At 40.1% G+C, this 18,266-nt stretch overlaps 1 pseudogene; it reads left to right on the forward strand.

Annotated features, from left to right (window-relative positions):
* The first annotated feature begins 239 nt into the window (after nt 1–239).
* On the forward strand, nt 240–14,581 carry LOC120292473 (annotated as a pseudogene).
* Nucleotides 14,582–18,266: the final 3,685 nt, after the last annotated feature.

Consider the following 18,266-nt stretch of genomic DNA (forward strand, 5'->3'; position numbering starts at 1 on the left):
AACGAGAATGGAACTTCGCAGCTCAGCAGATCATAAGTTTCAAAACCAAAGAGCTTCAACCTCTCCCAGTCTTGGTTCTCGCTCTAGCTGTTGCCTTCACTACTTTGGCATCGTCTCAGGACATCGATTTCAGCTTCCAGACTTTCAACGATAATATCATTCAACGCTAAGGCAATGCGACGTATGATTCAAGCGGCTTCATCCAAATTACAGAGGCCAATCGAGACAAGATCCTCTCTATGAGGGTGAGGTGGGCCACGTTCCGCGACTCGATGCGCCCTTGGGATAAAGCAATTGGGAACGTGGCGAATTTCACCACCCAATTCACCTTCGTCATCAATTCGCTAAACAATCAACTTTTCGCTGATGGAATGACCTTCTTTCTAGTCCCCGAAGGATCAAAACTCCCGCCCAACTCATCTGTAAGTGCCATGGCTATTATAAATCCATTCCATGACCCTTTAAACTCTTCTACTAAGTTTGTAGCTGTTGAGTTCAACACTTTTAACAACGGCATGGCCGTGGACCCGGGATGTTCACTAGCTCCACATATCGGCATAGACTTGAATAATCTCAATTCCACCATGTTCTCTAGCTGTGACGATTGGTTCTATTATAAAATCATGAGCGGTGAGCGGATCAAATCTACGATTATGTACAATTCTAGCACGCAAAACTTAAGCGTTCTCATGATAGATGCCGATCTCACGGGTAACGACATAAATTCCTCCGCAGTCTATCACATAGTCAACTTGACTGAGTATTTGTCGGAGTGGGTGACTTTCGGTTTCTCAGTTGTGACGGGAGAACTTTTCGAGTTGCACATTGTTGAGGCATGTGAATTCAGATCTACTATACAAGTGGCTAGGACAGATATTTAGATTCCTACAAATGGTATAAATATATCAAATGGTACAAAATAGTTCGGTTCCAGCAAACGGTGATGCTAACAAGAGCATGTTATGGCTATGGTCCATCTTAGGGTCAAGTTCTTTCATTTTGCTCATTCTTGTTCTAGCCTTTATTTGGTATCGTCACCATTCGAGGAGTAAGAGAGCTAACATGAGTGGAGAAGAAGATGATCTAGCGATCGACAAAGAATTCGAGTAAGTGTTGAGCCCCAAGAAATTCACCTACAAGGACTTGGTTGTGGCGACTGACAATTTTGCAATTGAATGGTTACTTAGGGAGGGAGGCTTTGGGAGAGTGTACAAAGGTAACTTGACCAGCGTGAATGCTCAAGTTGTAATCAAGAAGATCAACATAGAGTCAAGACAAGGAATAAAGGAGTCTACAACCGAAGTTAAGACCATAATCCGTCTTCGACACCGAAACTTAGTCCAACTTATTGGATGGTGTCATGAGAAAAAAGAACTCCTTATCTATGAGTTCATGTCTAATGGTAGCCTTGATTCTCATCTATTCAAAGGACGTGTGACATCCTGATTTTCAGGTTCTGATTTCGATTGGATAAGATGGGCCTTTCGTCAACGCGACTATAGTGTTTTTCTCTGAGTTGGCCACTCATGAGATAACTGACCTATCAGGTGAAGCCATTAAGGGATTTGAAATGCAATAGACTTGAAAATTCGACCAGGAATCGACTGCTCGACTGTGCTAGTCTGCCAGGGTCATTACGGCACAATTAAAAATCAATCGGAGATCGGAGATAGGTCGATTCGACTGAGATGGTGATCAAAGTGTGGGTAATTCCACTTGATTGCAAAATTATCGTCGATCGACACTAGACCGATTTTATTTCATTTTGGGTATCCTGTGTCCGTATTTGAAACTTCGAGATTTTCACGACTATCGAAAGTCGCCAATGTGTAGAAAAGGTACGTGTGGTTCGAAGAAAATCGACCACGAGTCAATTGCACCAAAAATTCATAAAAGCTGCTCAATATGTTAGGTCACGCTAAAACCGCGTCTAATTGAATAATTGCGAATTTGAATTTGATTTCAAAAATTGAAAGTTCTGTTGTGCCATGAGTCATTCTAGGAACGTTGACTCACCTTTTGAGGTATTTCCGGCGAGTTCGGGATTTTTACGGAAAATCGAATGGATGATTTGGAAAACTAGCAGAAATTCAGATTTGCCAATTTGAAGGGATTTTGGGCATCTAGTGTGAGTAAATAGGCGAGAGGAAATTTCGTAGGCTTTTTCTGCAACAAATCAAACCCCAATCGGAAGGGTTTGTTTAGAAAATCGGATTCCGAGAAAAATGAAACAGAATTCGGAATTGAAAGGAATGGCCGTTTTTGCTACGAGAGACTTGTTATTTTGGGAGGATTTTAGTGCAAGGAAACAAGTGAAAACTAAACTTTCTCCATGAAATTTGTAGGACCAAATTTGAATAAAAATTGGACGTTCTATGTTCAATTTTCCCTCCCCCTCCTGTTTCGGCTTTTTATTCCGCCCATTCTCTTCCTCTCTCTCATATTCTCTTTTTCATTTCTTTCCCAGTCGCCGGTTCCATTTAGATGGTCTTCCATCATCCTCAATTGTTGACTAGTGGGCCCCTTTTGCCCATCCAATTCATTCACGACTTCTTTTTGATATAGCTAGTATAAGTACCTAGGGGGGTGAATAGGTATATAAAGGATTTTTCTCGATAATTGTACAATACTAGACAGTTGATAGATTTGAGACAAACAATAATCAAAGTAAGACTGAGAGAAGAGAAAATTGAACACGCGGTTTATAGTGGTTTGGCTTATTTCAAGCCTACGTCCACTCTTACGCAGCGACAGCCTATTGGCTGGATTCCACTATGAACAAAGAGATGTTACAGCGTTGTTCTCCCTTGATTTCTCAGTGTAGATGATCTACCACACTCGCTCAAGGTATCACTGAATATAGACACTCTTTGTGTATACAATTTCGCTCAAAATGTATCGACTAATAATCAAGGTGCTTGGACTGGAATTTCTCTATCGATCATGCACTAAAGCAACTAGAACGTCTTCCTTTTATACTCCTTTATGCCATCATACCCGTTGGCACTTACCAAAGGAATTCCTCCAATCTACCCGTTGGATGGAATCAATCAAGAAGATTTTTCGAGCTATTAAAGGAACCTGACGATAGCCCATCAATCATGTTCACCCATACAATCACGATCTTGGTTTCCAAGAATAGAATCTTCCAAGAATATTTCGTCGATCATCGGATCTTCAAACGATCTTGATTACGAATAAAAGAATCCGTTATATTTATCCAGCCAAGAGATCTTCTCTAGAGGATAGGACTAAATCCTCAACCAAATACTTTGGCTCTGGATTGCCTTCGTCACTGGATTAGAAAAACTGTCAATGAGAATAGTCTTGAGTCTTGAGTCTTGTGATCTAAAAGTCTTCAGACTTTAAACATAAGGTCTGTATTTATCCAGACTAGACTGATAGAAACGTTTTGTCAGCTTCAAAATATTCTGGAAAGATTTCTCCAACAATCTCCCCCTTTTTGATGGTGACAAAACTTTCCTATAGATTTGAACAACTTTGACCTGCAAAACATTACTCAAGCAATATGGCTATCTCATAAAGATTAATAAATCAACCAGACTCTGCATCCACAGAAAATCGGCTAGTCTTTCATGAGTAATACCATACAACAACACTTGATATAAATGCAAACAGTCAAACATCAAAATCCACACAAGTCAGTCAAATTCAAGTTCAAACCCAAGTCATACTCAAATATTCAAACACGTCAAAGTTTAAAGAGTTTAAAGAGTTTAAGAGTTCAAATTGCAATTCTCCCCCTTTTTGTCATCATTAAAAAGGTGAGAAAAGAGTCAAGTCTGCTTGGGAACGCGCACAATCTGGAAATCTCCTATCGACTATACAATGCCTTCCAGCCTCTTCAAGTCTTCCCGTAGGTGAGCCACCTCTTCTCCTTTGGCATTGGCTTGAATTTAAAGAGTGAGGTTTTTCATTTGATCTGCCAAGGTAACAGAAGATGCTTTTCTAGCATTCTTCATGACTTGAAGTTCACATTCCAGAGCATAGATTTGACCCTGCATTTCCAAAAGAACATCAAGGATACGACAAAAATCTGCGGTATTGTCCGTCTGTGTGCTTGCATTTGCTCTTTCGGATGGAGTGAAGGCAGACGATGGAACTTCGGTGTAATCGAGCAGATTTGGTGTTGATGTATCATGTCCTTCCTTAGGCATTTGAGAAGCCTGAAAATCTTCTGGATTTGCTGGTGAGCGACTCACACCTTCACTGTTGACAGCATGTGGTGTAGTTTTTCCTTGCTCGCCATCTCCCCCTGTCTCTAGGACCTCAATTGGGGAAGAGTGATGGTCATGCTCTTCAGCTTCTTGATTCCCTTCTTCTGCGGCTTCATCTGCAGACTTTTCTTTTACTACTTCTCCTTCTTCTTCAGCTTCTTTCTCTTTGTCTTCTTTCTCTTTCTCTTGTTGCTCCTCTGCTTCTCTGTTCTTTGCTTTTGTCGTTCTGTTGATTCAGGTACAAAACGTCTGGTCCTTTTCAAAGCAGAGATAGTGACATCTTCCTCCTCATCTTCATCCTCCAAGATAAGAGTTCTTCTCTTTTTGGATGGAGCACCCATGGGCTCCTTCCCTTTTCTCTTTGATGCAGAAGATGCTGGAGTCTTCACTTTGAACTTCTCCATTGCCTTATTAAGCTCTTTCAGACGCATTTTTGTTAGCATTTTCAAACCCACCACCATTTTGTCGCATGGTCGAACACAAAAAGTATGTGGAGGTTCAATGTTCAAGTGTCTGAAGATCTTGGTCACAAGACCTGGATAAGGCAATTGGCCCTTGTCCTTCAACATTGCTCTGTACATGTGAAAGAGAATGGTGTGAGGGAGAGAGAACTTCTTCCCGAATTGATCGCGTACATCAATTTCGCCTCGGAGTTAGACACGTCAGTCTTGGATGTAGACTTTGGCCTGATACAGTTGATCACAATTTTGTGAAGCAAGATGTTGATGGCATGCATTCTTGAGTAGGTAACTCTTCCTTCTGTACTCCTATCTTTGACAAGTTCCAGTGTTGTACGAGCGATTGAAACCTTGATTTGTTTATATCGTCCTCTTTCAACTCCAATTATGTCTGCCAACATATCCACATCTACCTCATAGACTTGGTCTCGAACACTGAAGGATATTCTATTCGCATCTAAAAAGCTAAGATTCGAATAGAACTATGCTGTCAATTGCGCATAACCGTCTGTGGTGTCGAAGCAAAATTGCGCAAGTTGAAGCAGATTGAACTTCTCCCTTAAGTTCACATTAATGGCATCCAAGAAATCGAAATCAACACTCCTAGGGTTTATCACCCCTCGTTTCAACAGTCTGAAGAACAGATTCTCCTGTTCCTTCGATTTAAACAAATCCATCCTTTTTCCCTTCACCTTCGCAGCAACACCCATTCTAGGTTGAAATTCACTTGAACATTTTATCATCATCGTTCCCGTCGCCGTCGGATTCAGCCCCGATACACGAGGGTCACTTGGAATGTTTGCAAGTGCTTCCTCAGCCTTTCCTTTGGGAGCAATTCCCAAATCCTCCATTCCTCGCAAAAATTTATACTCATTCCCATAATTCTTATCTTTAAGGAAATCATCTATATAGTTCAGCGGAGTCCCAATGCTTTTCAACGCACGATAGAGCTTGTAAATAAAAGCGGGTTTTTGGACTCTTACAGGGTCTGCGTCCTCGATTATTTCTTCCTCCAATTGTTGACTCGCATCTTGTGGGGTAGATAATGAAGAGTGACGTGGTGGAGAGTGAATAGGGCTCTGTTGCTGACTCGGTAAATCTTCTTCTTCGGTGAGATCGAAATGGGTAGGCCCCTCCCTCATTCTCTGTGGTCCCCTGTTCGCAATTCTTGAAGACTTTCTCGAGGAAGACATCCTTTCTTGTCGTTGAAAGATTCATTTACTCGCTTTCCCAAGAAGAGATGACAACTTTCTCGAAGATGAACACGAAGTAGATACGGGATTGGGAGGAGAATGCCTTTTAGGGTTTTGAAGTTTAAGCGAGGAAAACTGTATATATACAACTCAGTTTAAAAAGGAAAAAACCAATCGGCACAAAGGAAAATGAACAGACGCCTCTTTTTAAAATCGATAACTGTCAAATAGGAGTTAATCTTTTTGAAAAGACAAGATTCAGTTTTTCATGGAAATTATAAATTAACTGAACTAATGATCATACCTTTTCGAGATTGAATATAACAACTTACAGTCTATAGCCATGAATGTCTGAGTCTGAGGGTTGGAGAGTCTCTAGACTTTAACTTCCTCAAGCTTCAAAATGTTGAGTCTGGAACGGATAAAATCGAATTGATTTTTCTCCAATGGCTTTGTGAATATATCCGCTAGTTGATTTTTGAATCAACAAATTGAATCGAGATTTCTCCATTTTGAACATGATCTCTAATGAAATGATGTCGAATCTCTATATGCTTTGCTCTTGAGTGAAGGATTGGATTTTTAGTGAGATTGATTGCGCTGGTGTTGTCACATTTAATCTCTATGCATGAGTCTTCAATTCCAAAGTCTTGTAGCTGTTGTTTTATCCATAGAATTTGCGAACAACAACTTCCAAGAGCTACATACTATGCTTCTGTTGTTGAGAGAGCCACAGTGCTTTGTTTCCTTGAAAACTAAGACATTGTCCTGCTTCCAAGCAACTGGCAAGTTCCCGAAGTGCTTTTTCTATCAACTCTGCAACCGGCCAGATCTGCGTCTGAATATCCTAGAAGATTAAAGTCTCCCTTCTTAGGATACCAAAGACCGATGCTTGAAGATAATATGTTTCGCAAAGAGATGGGATTCTCTAGGATCGATTGAAACCTAGCACGAGATGCAAACACTCAACAAAATGTCGAGGTCTAGAAGCGGTAAGATAAAGAAGTGAACCAATGATGCTCCTATATAGCTTTTGATCAACTTTCTTCCCTTCTTCATCTTTGTCTATCTTCAAAGAACTTGACATCGATACGTCGGTCTTTTTGCACTTTTCCAGTCAAACATTTTGACAAGATCATTAGCATATTTTTCTTGATAAATAAAAGTTCCTTCCTTCAATTGTTTTACTTGAAGACCAAGAAAGAATGTTAACTCTCCCATCATACTCATTTCAAACTCGTCCTGCATAGACTTAGAAAATTTCTTGCACAGACTTTCATTAGAGGATCCAAAAATAATATCATCCACATATATTTGAACAAGTAAAAAACTTTTTTTCCTTTTTGATAAATAAAGTAGTATCTACTTTACCTTTGACAAAACCATTATGTATTAAGAACTTACTTAGTCTGTCGTACCAAGCTCGAGGTGCTTGCTTTAAACCATACAAGGCTTTTTCGATCCGAAGACCGAGTCCGGCTTCTTTGGGTCTTCAAACCACGGTGGTTGTTCCACATAAACTTCCTCATGGATAACCATTTAGGAAGGCACTTTTGACGTCCATTTGGAATAACCTGAAATTTTTATAACAAGCAAATGCAAGTAATAGTCGAATAGCTTCTAACCTTGCTACTGGTGCATAAGTCTCATCATAGTCTATTCCTTCTTCTTGCGTGTATTCCTTGGCCACGAGTCTTGCTTTGTTTCGTACGACTCTTCCTTTCTCATTCATCTTGTTCCTGAACACCCATTTAGCTCCAATAATAGTTTTACCTTTTGGTTTAAATATCAATTCCCATACATCATTAATGTTGAACCTGTGCGAGCTCTTCTTGCATAGCTTCAATCCAGCTTTCATCGGATAAAGCTTCTTCTATGCTCTTTGGTTCAATTTCGAAACGAGAGCCACAAAGACTAGACTCTTCACGCCTTTTGGATCTGGTGCGAATTCCTTCATTAATTTCGCCGATAATGAGATCTTTAGGATGACCGGACTTATGCTTCCGATTCTTGGTTGATTTGTCCGGTTGATGATCTCTTTCTTTATTAGAATCTTCACGAATAGCTTGATGCTGGTCTTCCGAGTCTCGAGATGCTTCTTGAGTTGTAAGCTTTGGAGGGTGCAGGCGGTTCAGACTCTTCATGATGAGTCTGACTGGATTCATCTTGCGTAGAGTCTTGAAATTTGACATTCATTGACTCCTCCACAGACTGGCTCTTCTTGTTATAGACTTTGTAGGCTTTGTTTGATGTAGAATATCCAAGGAAGATGCCTTCATCTGATCTTTCTTCAAACTTACCAACTCGATCTTTTGCATTTTTCAATATAAAGCATTTGCAACCGAACACATGAAAGTATGAAACAACGGGGCTTCTTACCTTTGAATAACTCATAAGGGTTTTCTCTAGAATAGGTCTTAAGAAGACTTTATTGATGATATCGCATGCTTTGTTGAAATAGCTTCGAGCCAAAATCGTGAAGAATTCTTACTTTCAATTAAAAGAGTTCTAGCCATTTCTTGAAGAGATCTATTCTTTCTTTCCACAACTCCATTTTGCTGAGGAGTATATGGAGAGGAGAACACATGCTTAAAGCCAGATTCATCACAAAGTTTTGTAAAATCTTGATTTTGAAATTCACCTCCATGATCTGTTCTTATACTTGAGATAACACATCCTTTTTCATTTTGAACCTTTTTAGCAAATTTTTCAAAATACGAAGGTTTCAGACTTACTTGCAAGGAAATATACCCAAGTAAAGCGGGAGTAATCGTCCACAATTACTAGGCAATATTTCTTACCTCCAATGCTCTGGGTTCTGGTTGGTCTGAAGATATCCATATGCAGCAACTGTAGTACATGATTAGTAGAGACATGTTTTATTGGCTTAAATGAATTTCTTACATGCTTCCCCAGAATACATGGAGTGCATGGATCAGTCTTTTGGTATGGTAATTTGGGTAGACCTCGAACAAGCTGCTTTGATGAGATTTTGGCTAATTGCTTCATGTTGACATAACCAAGCTTTCTGTGCCATAAGCTTGCTTCGTCTTGAATTGAGATTAGGCATTGCAATTCATTTGGTTTTACATCCAGAAGATAGATGTTTCCATGTCTTCGACCCATGAAAGACTGAGTAGAGTCTTTACTGATCCCAGAACATGTTCCTTCTTGAAAGAAAATCTTAAAACCAATATCACACAATTGACTAATGCTGAGAAGATTGTAATTGAGTCCTTCCACTAGGGAAACATTACTTATTGTGAGATTTCTGATTTTCACAGTTCCAAATCCCACAATACTTCCTTTGTTGTTTCCTCCAAATGAAACTTTTCCACCATTTACTTGAACAAGCTTTATGAAGCAATTTGAGTCTTCTGTCATGTGTCTTGAGCATCCACTGTCAATATACCACTTTACCTTTTTCTTGACGGAGACCTGCATTTAAAATAGAGTCTCAAGCTTTCTTTGGTACCCAAACTTTCTTGGGTCCTTTGGTGTTAGTAAGATAAACAAGATTAGCCCATACTTTCTTAATAGGTTTCCAAACCATAGGACACTCTTTTTCAAAGTGATCCGGACTGTTACACTTTGAACACCTAAGGGCATTTCGACCTACAGACTTTACAAAAACTTTCTTGAAATGATTTTTGTAAGCCTCTCTCGAGGGTCTTTCCTTAATTCTTTGTTTGACTTTCGGAAAATCAATCAAGGGAATTGTTTCTGCTTGTCATACCTAGACAAGACTTATTAAAGTAAGGTTTTTGAGCTGAAAGAATTTTTTCAAGTTTTTCGGACCCTATTGAAAATTTCTTTAAAAGATTTGATAAGTCAGTTTTAAAAGGGCATTTTCTTTCAAAAGATTATCTTCATTTTCTTTAAGAGTGGAAACATTCAAGTCTAAACTTTTAACTCTTTCTTCTAAAACGTTTTCCTTTTGTTTTAGAGCTGAGTTTTCCTTTTAAGTTCGGAAATTCTTTTGAGAGAAGTCTGAAGACTAAAACACAGTTCATCAATGTATTTAGAAACTTTGACAGGAATTTTAAAATTACTTGCCTCAAATTCACTGTCTGAGTCTAATCCAGAATCTGAGTCTGATTGTGCCATCAGACATAGGTTGGCATATTCATTATCACTTTCTTCACACTATGTATCACTCCAGGTTTCGGCTTTGAGAGCTTTTCGAAACTTTTCAGCTTTTCCTCTCTTCTTCTTCAGAAGAGGACAGTTGGGTCTGATGTGTCCCTTTTTCTTACATTCAAAGCAAACTACATCTTTGTTTGGTTCCTCATCATCAACAGACTTGGTCTGCTGTCTTTGAAAACTTTGTTTCTTTGAGTTGAACCTTCTTCCTTTTCTATTCAGTTTTCTGAATCTTCTTATCATGAGAGCAAGCTCCTCATCGTCCATATCATCTTCAGAATCTGTATCATCAGAATCATCATTTGATTTTAATGCAATAGATTTCTTACCTTTTAGATCTTCATCTTCATTGATTCATTCCACTTCATAAGACTGAAGAGTTACAATCAGCTCGTCGACAGATAGTGGCATAATTCTTTGCGTCTCTCTTATTGAAGTCTTTATGTGATTCCAATCCTTGGAGAGTCCACGCAGTAGCTTGTTTACCTTCATGGGATCTGAAATTGTTTGTCCTTGATTCTCAAGACCATTGACAATATCTGTAAAACGGCTAAACATGTCAGTTATAGATTCTCCTGGTTTCATTTTGAAGGCTTCATATTGACCGAGGAGAATGTTAATTCTGGTTTCCTTCACTTGATCTGTTCCTTCATAGGTGATATGTAATATGTCCCAAACTTCTTTTGCTGTAACACAAGAAGATATTATGTTATATTCAGTTGGAGACAAAGCACAATATAAAGAGTAAATTGCTTTTGCATCAAGTGCTTGTCTCTTGATTATCTCTTCCTGAGTCATTCCGCTGGTCTCAACGGTTTCTTTTCCTCTTTCAGAGACTGATGCAGCTTTAAGAGTAATTCCTTTTTTCTACAACATCCCATTCCAGAGGATCCTTTGATCATAGGAAAGCTTTCATCTTGTTCTTCCAGATGTTGTAATCATTTCCATCAAAGTAGGGTGCTCTGGTATTGCTTTGCCCTTCCACCAGCCCTGGTGCTAGCATACTAGCCATGGATCTTTTACTCAGAAGTAAAACACTTCAAATAAAGTGAGTACACGAGCTCTGATACCAATTGATATAGCTAGTATAAGTACTTAGAGGGGGATGAATAGGTATATAAAGGATTTTTCTCGATAATTGTAAAATACTAGACAGTTGATAGATTTGAGACAAACAATAATCAAAGTAAGACGAGAGAAAGAGAAAATTGAACACGCGGTTTATAGTGGTTCGGCTTATTTCAAGCCTACGCCCACTCTTACGCACCGACAGCCTATTGGCTGGATTCCACTATGAACAAAGAGATGTTACGGCGTTGTTCTCCCTTGATTTCTCGGTGTAGATGATCTACCACACTCGCTCAAGGTATCACTAAATATAGACACTCTGTGTATACAATTTCGCTCAAAATGTATCGACTAATAATCAAGGTGCTTCGAGACTGGAATTTCTCTATCGATCATGCACTAAAGCAACTAGAACGTCTTCCTTTTATACTCTTTTATGCCATCATACCCGTTGGCACTTACCAAAGGAATTCCTCCAATCTACCCGTTGGACGGAATCAATCAAGAAGATTATTCGAGCTATTAAAGGAACCTGACGATAGCCCATCAATCCTGTTCGCCCATACAATCAGGATCTTGGTTTCCATGAATATTTCGTCGACCATCGAATCTTCAAACGATCTTGATTACGAATAAAAGAATCCGTTATATTTATCCAGGCAAGAGATCTTCTCCAGAGGATAGGACTAAATCCTCAACCAAATACTTCGGCTATGGATTGCCTTCGTCACTAGATTAGAAAAACTGTTAATGAGAATAGTCTTGAGTCTTGAGTCTTGTGATCTGAAAGTCTTCAGACTTTAAACAGAAGGTCTGTATTTATCCAGACTAGAGTGATAGAAACGTTTTGTCGGCTTCAAAATATTCTGGAAAGATTTCTCCAACACTTTTCTCCCTATCTCTCTCTTTCTTTCTCTTTTCTTCACACATTTGTTTATCCTCAGCCGACATCCTCTGCCACTTGCCTTTTAAATCTTTTCTTTCTTCGGTCTTCAAATGGGGTCACGCTAGCTTCGTCGTTATCCCCTCCCCAATTGCTCCTCTTTCGCTTTTAGTTTCCCCCATTTGTCTTCTTCTCTTTTCATTTTTCGTTCATCCCTTTGCACGCCCTTGCCTCATTTCCCCTGCAGCTTTATTTTTTCCCTTCCATTTCCCCCGTCGAGGACGCGAGAAGCAACACCACCGAAGCCATTTGGCCCCTACAGCATGCCCACGTGTTTCATTCGGTCAACAACCCCGCGATTCCTTCCTTCGCGGTTGACTCCAGCAACGAACCGAGTAGCTCGTGCACGGCCAGCTCCCTTGAAGTCGAACCAACAGCCCCGCATAGTGATTTGTTCGACCCAACTCAACCCCTCCAGCGTTCACGAGCTCAACCGTCCGTGTTCCTTCGAATTTCAACCACTGAACTCCTGCCGAAGCTGCAACTCAGCTGAGCCCAGCAACTCAGCCCTCTTCAATTCAGAACGGGCAGCCCAACCGCAAAGCTTTGCGTGGCCGATTTCGGCCCGATCCGGGTCCCCGTTGGTGCCATCGTTGTGGAGCTTATCGGCTGCCGTTGCGTCCCCTTCAAATTGAACTGAACGATTCGATAAACGAGTGAGTTTTACTCACTAAACCTCGCTTAGTAGGTCAATGATGCTTAGGGGTTGATTAGATTTAATTAAGCGTGGTTAGGTGAATAGATTAGATTAGATTAGTTAATTTAATTATCTGCCAATGCATGTTAGGCAAATGGTTAGTGTATTTAGCAAGTAAATAGGTTTTAGGATTTATTAAATGAACCTCGGAATTTTTTTGGGTCCGTTTCGGCATCCAATTAGGCATTACGAGGCATAAGTTGGATTTTTGGCTATTTATTTAATAATTTTCGTAATTATTTAATTAATTATTTATATTTCGAAAATTAGATCGGGATAGCTGGTGACCGAAATTTTATGTTGATTATTGTGGTACTCTCCGTTTATTTATTCGAGCCTTAATTTGTGCTGAATTGATTAAATGGTGATTTTAGGAATTATTTCCTAAATTGAATAATTTTTTGTAATTAATTGAAAAATTACCGGGCGTTGGTCTATAGCACCAAAAATATATTTTTGGACTGCTGAAAGAAGTGGGAAAATCAAAAGTGAAATTATAGTATTTTGGCTAAGGCCGACCGTGTACCCACACACGAATATTTTTATCAGGTATGATAAAAATGATGAATTGATTTTATGGTGGGAGTGGTATATTATAATGGCCTAGGGGCCCTAAATTATTAGCTTTGGGCGAGCATATAAATAGTATACCATAGTATCGGCTTTGGGTGAGCATATATAGTATACTAAATTGGCCTGGGGGCCCTAATCTATCAGTTTTGGGTGAGCATATATAGTATACTAAATTGGTCTGGGGGCCCTAATCTATCAGCTTTGGGCGAGCATATATATAGTATACTATATTATCAGCTTTGAGCGAGCTATATTATCTATATTTTCAGTTTTGGGTGAGCGGTCCTAGTTTGATAGGACCTTATAGATAGTATTGAATGTACCGACTAGGGGAATGTCGTGATGACATGTAATCAACTAGGTCGATTGATTGAAGTCTCGATCTATGGTGATTGATTGGATGTCTATAATTGAACTTATTTGCAAGGAGAAACTGATGCCAAAGTAAGTCCTTTGACTTGTGTTATGCTTAGGTAGCCTTAGAGTGTATTGGCTTTCTAATCGAGTCTTAAGGAGTTGAACTTGCTGAGACATTGTCTCATTGGTTATTGTATAACCACTTTTAGGTCCCTAGATGGTGGTCATGGAAGGCTTGAAACCTTGGAGTTTGGAAAAATGGAGAGATCAAAATTGGCGAACGGGTCTGACTAGTAGGTTATAGGAGCCGACCTTTTTGTAAATAGTTTGGTCTTGTAAATAAACCTGGTTGTTTATAAGAGGTTTGTTTGGTTTGAAAAATTGATCCTATTTTTCTATATGTCTGATTGTTGCATGGGGATTTATATTGTTGCTTCCGCTTGCGTATTAAAAGGAATGGGTCGGCAATGCGTCTTGGGACGTTGTGATTAAATCAACCAAGGAGGAATGGGCACGTGCTCGGAGGTTCAGGGCATGACAGGACGTACCTTCTTACCATGGGAGAAGCGGTATAAAATCAAGCAAGGCATAGCCTGAGCATTGCTTTACCTCCATAAAGAATGGGAACAATGTGTCTTGCACTGGGATATAAAGTCTAGATGCTCGATTTCGATTTCAATGCTAAATTAGGGGACTTCAGTTTGGCTAGGCTAGTTGACCATGCCAAAGGATTACAAACGACGGATTTGGCTAGAAGAATGGCCTATATGGCGCCTAAATACGTTTACATAAGCAAGGCGAGTAAGGAATCATATGTCTATAGCTTTGGAGTTGTCCTATTAGAAATAGCTTGTGGAAGAAAAACCATCGACCTAAGGGTCGAGCAAGGCCAAGTTCGGCTAGTGGATTAGGTTTGGGAGCTGTATGAGAATGGGAGAATACTTGATGTGGCAAACTCGAAACTTGGTTCTGATTTCAATGAAACACAACTGCAGTGCTTAATGGTGGTAGGTTTATGGTGTGTTCATCGAGACCACATTGCCTATCCTTACATAAGAGAAGCATTCTGCATTCTCAACTTTAACACTCCACCACCCCTTCTCTCATTGAAATTGCCAGTCCCTACATTTTAGGTACCTTTATCTACATTCTCTGCGTCATCAATTGTTTTTCTCCCATGCCGCCTAGACTAGTAGCACCAAAGTGTCCACATTTGCTACCTTTTCTATACAATTGTCTCATCCAGATTTCCCTGTATTGCTCCCAAATACAAGATAATCCACTTTATTCAATGATCAGTTTGAATTGTAAATTGTAATTTGAGATTTGATTTTGGATATTTTCCACTTCATATGAATTATTTATGTGTACCTCAGTATTAACCCTTCATGTTTAGACTTCCATTTGATCTCTAGGATAAGGCAGTATGTATCTTCTTTGATGGTTTATTATTTGTTATCATTTGCTAGTTATAGTTTCCTAGATAAAAATAGTGTAATCAACTCCCCAAACCCAAAATATATAGTTTGCTTGTCACACCTCGAATCTCCAAGCACGCGAACCTCCCTTAACGGTTGTTCAGCTACGACGTCCCAAGACGCATCGCCGACCCCTTTTTTTTATCTTTTGATTAAACGCAAGCTGAAGCATAATATCAACACCCAATCAACCAAAATTAGGAATAGTAAAAACATCTTTTGATTAGACTTGTTAACCCCAGGAAGTTAGATAATTACAAGCCTTTCCAACAACGGCAACTTCCTACCGACCTTCTAATAAAGAAGCAGTGGTCGATGTGACATCCTGATTTTCAAGTTCTGCTTTCGATTGGATAAGTTGGGCCTTTCATCGACGCGACTATAGTGATTTTCTCTGAGATGGCTACTCACGAGATAACTAGCCTATCAGGTGAAGCCATTAAGGGATTTTAATGCAATAGACTTGAGGATTCGACCAGGAATCGACTGTTCGACAGTGCTCATCTGTAGAGATCATTACGATACAATAAAGATCGATTGGAGATCAGAGATAGGTCGATTCGACTGAGATGTGTGGTTAAACGTGGGTGATTTCACCAACTTGAAAAATTCTTGTCGATCGCACTAGACTGATTTTTCGTCGTTTTGGTACCATGTGTCCATATTTGAAACCTCGAGATTTTCACGACAACTGAGAGTCACCAATATGTCGAAGAGGTTTATTGTGGCTTGAAGAAAATCGACCACGGATCATTTGCACTAAAAATTTCTAAAAGCTACTCGGTAGGCTATGTCACGCTAAAATCGCGTCAGATTGAAATTAATCGTGAATTTGAACCTAATTTTGAAAATTGAAAATTCTGTCATGTCACGATTTATTTTAGAAATATTGACTCATCTTTCGAGGAATTTTGGAGAGTTCAGAATTTTTACGAAAATCGATCCGGACGATTCGGAAAATGAACGGAAATTCGGATTGGCTGAATTGAGGGGAGTTTTGACTTCCAAGCCGATCTATTTGGCGATGGGTACTTGCAGAAAAGATATGGGCTTTATTGGACATTGAATTGGGGAAATCGGAGAAGAAATCGAAACTTAAATTGTGAAATTTGGATCCTAACATGAGGGCTGGAATTTTGGCACCAAAGTGGATTAATTTGTGGAAATTTTGTGCTAGAAAGTATTTAGGGAACACAAGGATATGCATGAAGACTTTTGGTCCAAGGAAATGATGAAATAGATATTTTGGCTTTGACTTTCAAGCTTGGTTCTCTCTCCTCCTCCTTCCATTCGTGCGACCATCCCCTTGCTGCCCATCTTCTTCGAGCGTCCCATTCCCTTACGCTTCTGCTCTTCTTTTCATCTTTTTCATTTTCCTTGCAAGCCTCTATCTCCACCGAACGAAACATCCGCCGAAACTCCAATTCCCCCCCTATCTCCAAGCTGCCACACGTCCGTGTAGGACTCCTACTCGGTCAACACTCCATGGAGATCTCTTAAGTTGCTGACCGTGTCTGCATCTCCGCGACACAGCCGCCCCACGTTCTCTTTTCCCCACGCCAACGAAACCGCGAAGCAGCCCAGCTCCTTGCCGCGTGCTGTCCATCTCTCTGCCCCGTCTTTGACCGCCAGCTCGCCTCCCTCAGTCGGTTTGTTGACTGTTGCGTCAACTCCAGCGACTCCGCCGAAGAAGCCAGCCGCGATCGTCTCCTCCTTCGTCCGCAAGACCGCCCCCATCTCCACGGAAGCAGCAGCCGTCCACTGCCTTGCACGAAGCCGAGTCCTCAGCTCGCGTTTTCAATTCAGCTCAGCACCACTTCGAGCAGCCCACGAAGTTAGTTCAGCCCTGCCGTTCAACCACGTTCATATTTGGAATGGGCAGCCCCGCCGTGGACTTGTGTGGCCGATTTCGGCCCGATCCGGGCCCCGTTGGCGGTCCCGCTTTGGAGGTTGTCGTTCCTCGCCATGCCCCCGTCATTTTGATCCAAGCGGATTGCAAATCAAGTGAGTTTAACTCACCGATCCTCGCTTAGTAGGTTAATAACGCTTAAGGGTTGATTAGTTTAGACTAAGCTTGGATTAGGTGAATCGTTAGATTAGATTGGCAATTTAATTAATTGTTATTGCATGTTAGGTGGTTAGTTTAGTGCAATTAGCGAGTAAATAGGCTCTAGTATTTATTTAACGAGTCTCAGAATTTTTCTGGGTCCGTTCCGGCATATAATTAGGCTTTACGGGCCTAAGTATGCATTTTCTGCATTTATTAATTAATTTCCATAATTAATTAATTAATTAATTATTTTCCGAAATTAGACTGTGATAGACGGTGACCGGAATTTTATGCTGATTGCAGTGGTGTGATTCATTTATTTAATTGATTATTATTCAGTGCAAATTAAGTGTGATTCGTGATTAAAGGGTATTTATCCCAAAATTAATTAATTTCAATAATTAATAAGAAAATCACCAAGCACAGGTTTATAGCGCCAAAAATGGATTGTGGACTGTTGAAATTAGTGGGACGTTCAAAAGTAAAAATATTGTATTTTGGCTAAGGCCGACCGTGTAACCCACACACAAATATTTTTATCCGGTATGATAAAAATGGTGTAATGATTAGCATAGCGGATCAGTGGATCTGGCAAATTCTGGCGAGCATATTTAGTATAGCAACTTCTGGTGAGCACGAATAGTATAGTAGATCAGTGGATCTGGCAGCTTCTAGCAAGCACAATAGTATAGCGGATTAGTTGATCTGACAGCTTCTAGTGAGTATATTTTGTATACTATCTCTATATATGAGGCAGCTTCTAGTGAGCTATACTACCTATATATCAGCTTAGAGTAAGCAGTCATGGATTATGGTCAGACTTATAGATAGTATTGACTGGGGAATGGTCTTGATGACATGGAATTGACTGAGTCAATTGATCGATGATTTGATCTGTCTGAAAATTTGAGGCCCTACTTTCTTATCCTAGGACGTCGCTATTTAATTGACCAAAGAGGGATGGACACACGCTCAGAGGATCGGGGCGTGACAGTCGAGGTTGAATTAAGCTACTCTAAGGCAAAGGCCAACCAAAAGGGATGTAACTCGCACCCATCACTAAATGTT

Source organism: Eucalyptus grandis, chromosome 4 (genome assembly GCF_016545825.1).
Source record: "Eucalyptus grandis isolate ANBG69807.140 chromosome 4, ASM1654582v1, whole genome shotgun sequence".
Classification (NCBI taxonomy): domain Eukaryota; kingdom Viridiplantae; phylum Streptophyta; class Magnoliopsida; order Myrtales; family Myrtaceae; genus Eucalyptus; species Eucalyptus grandis.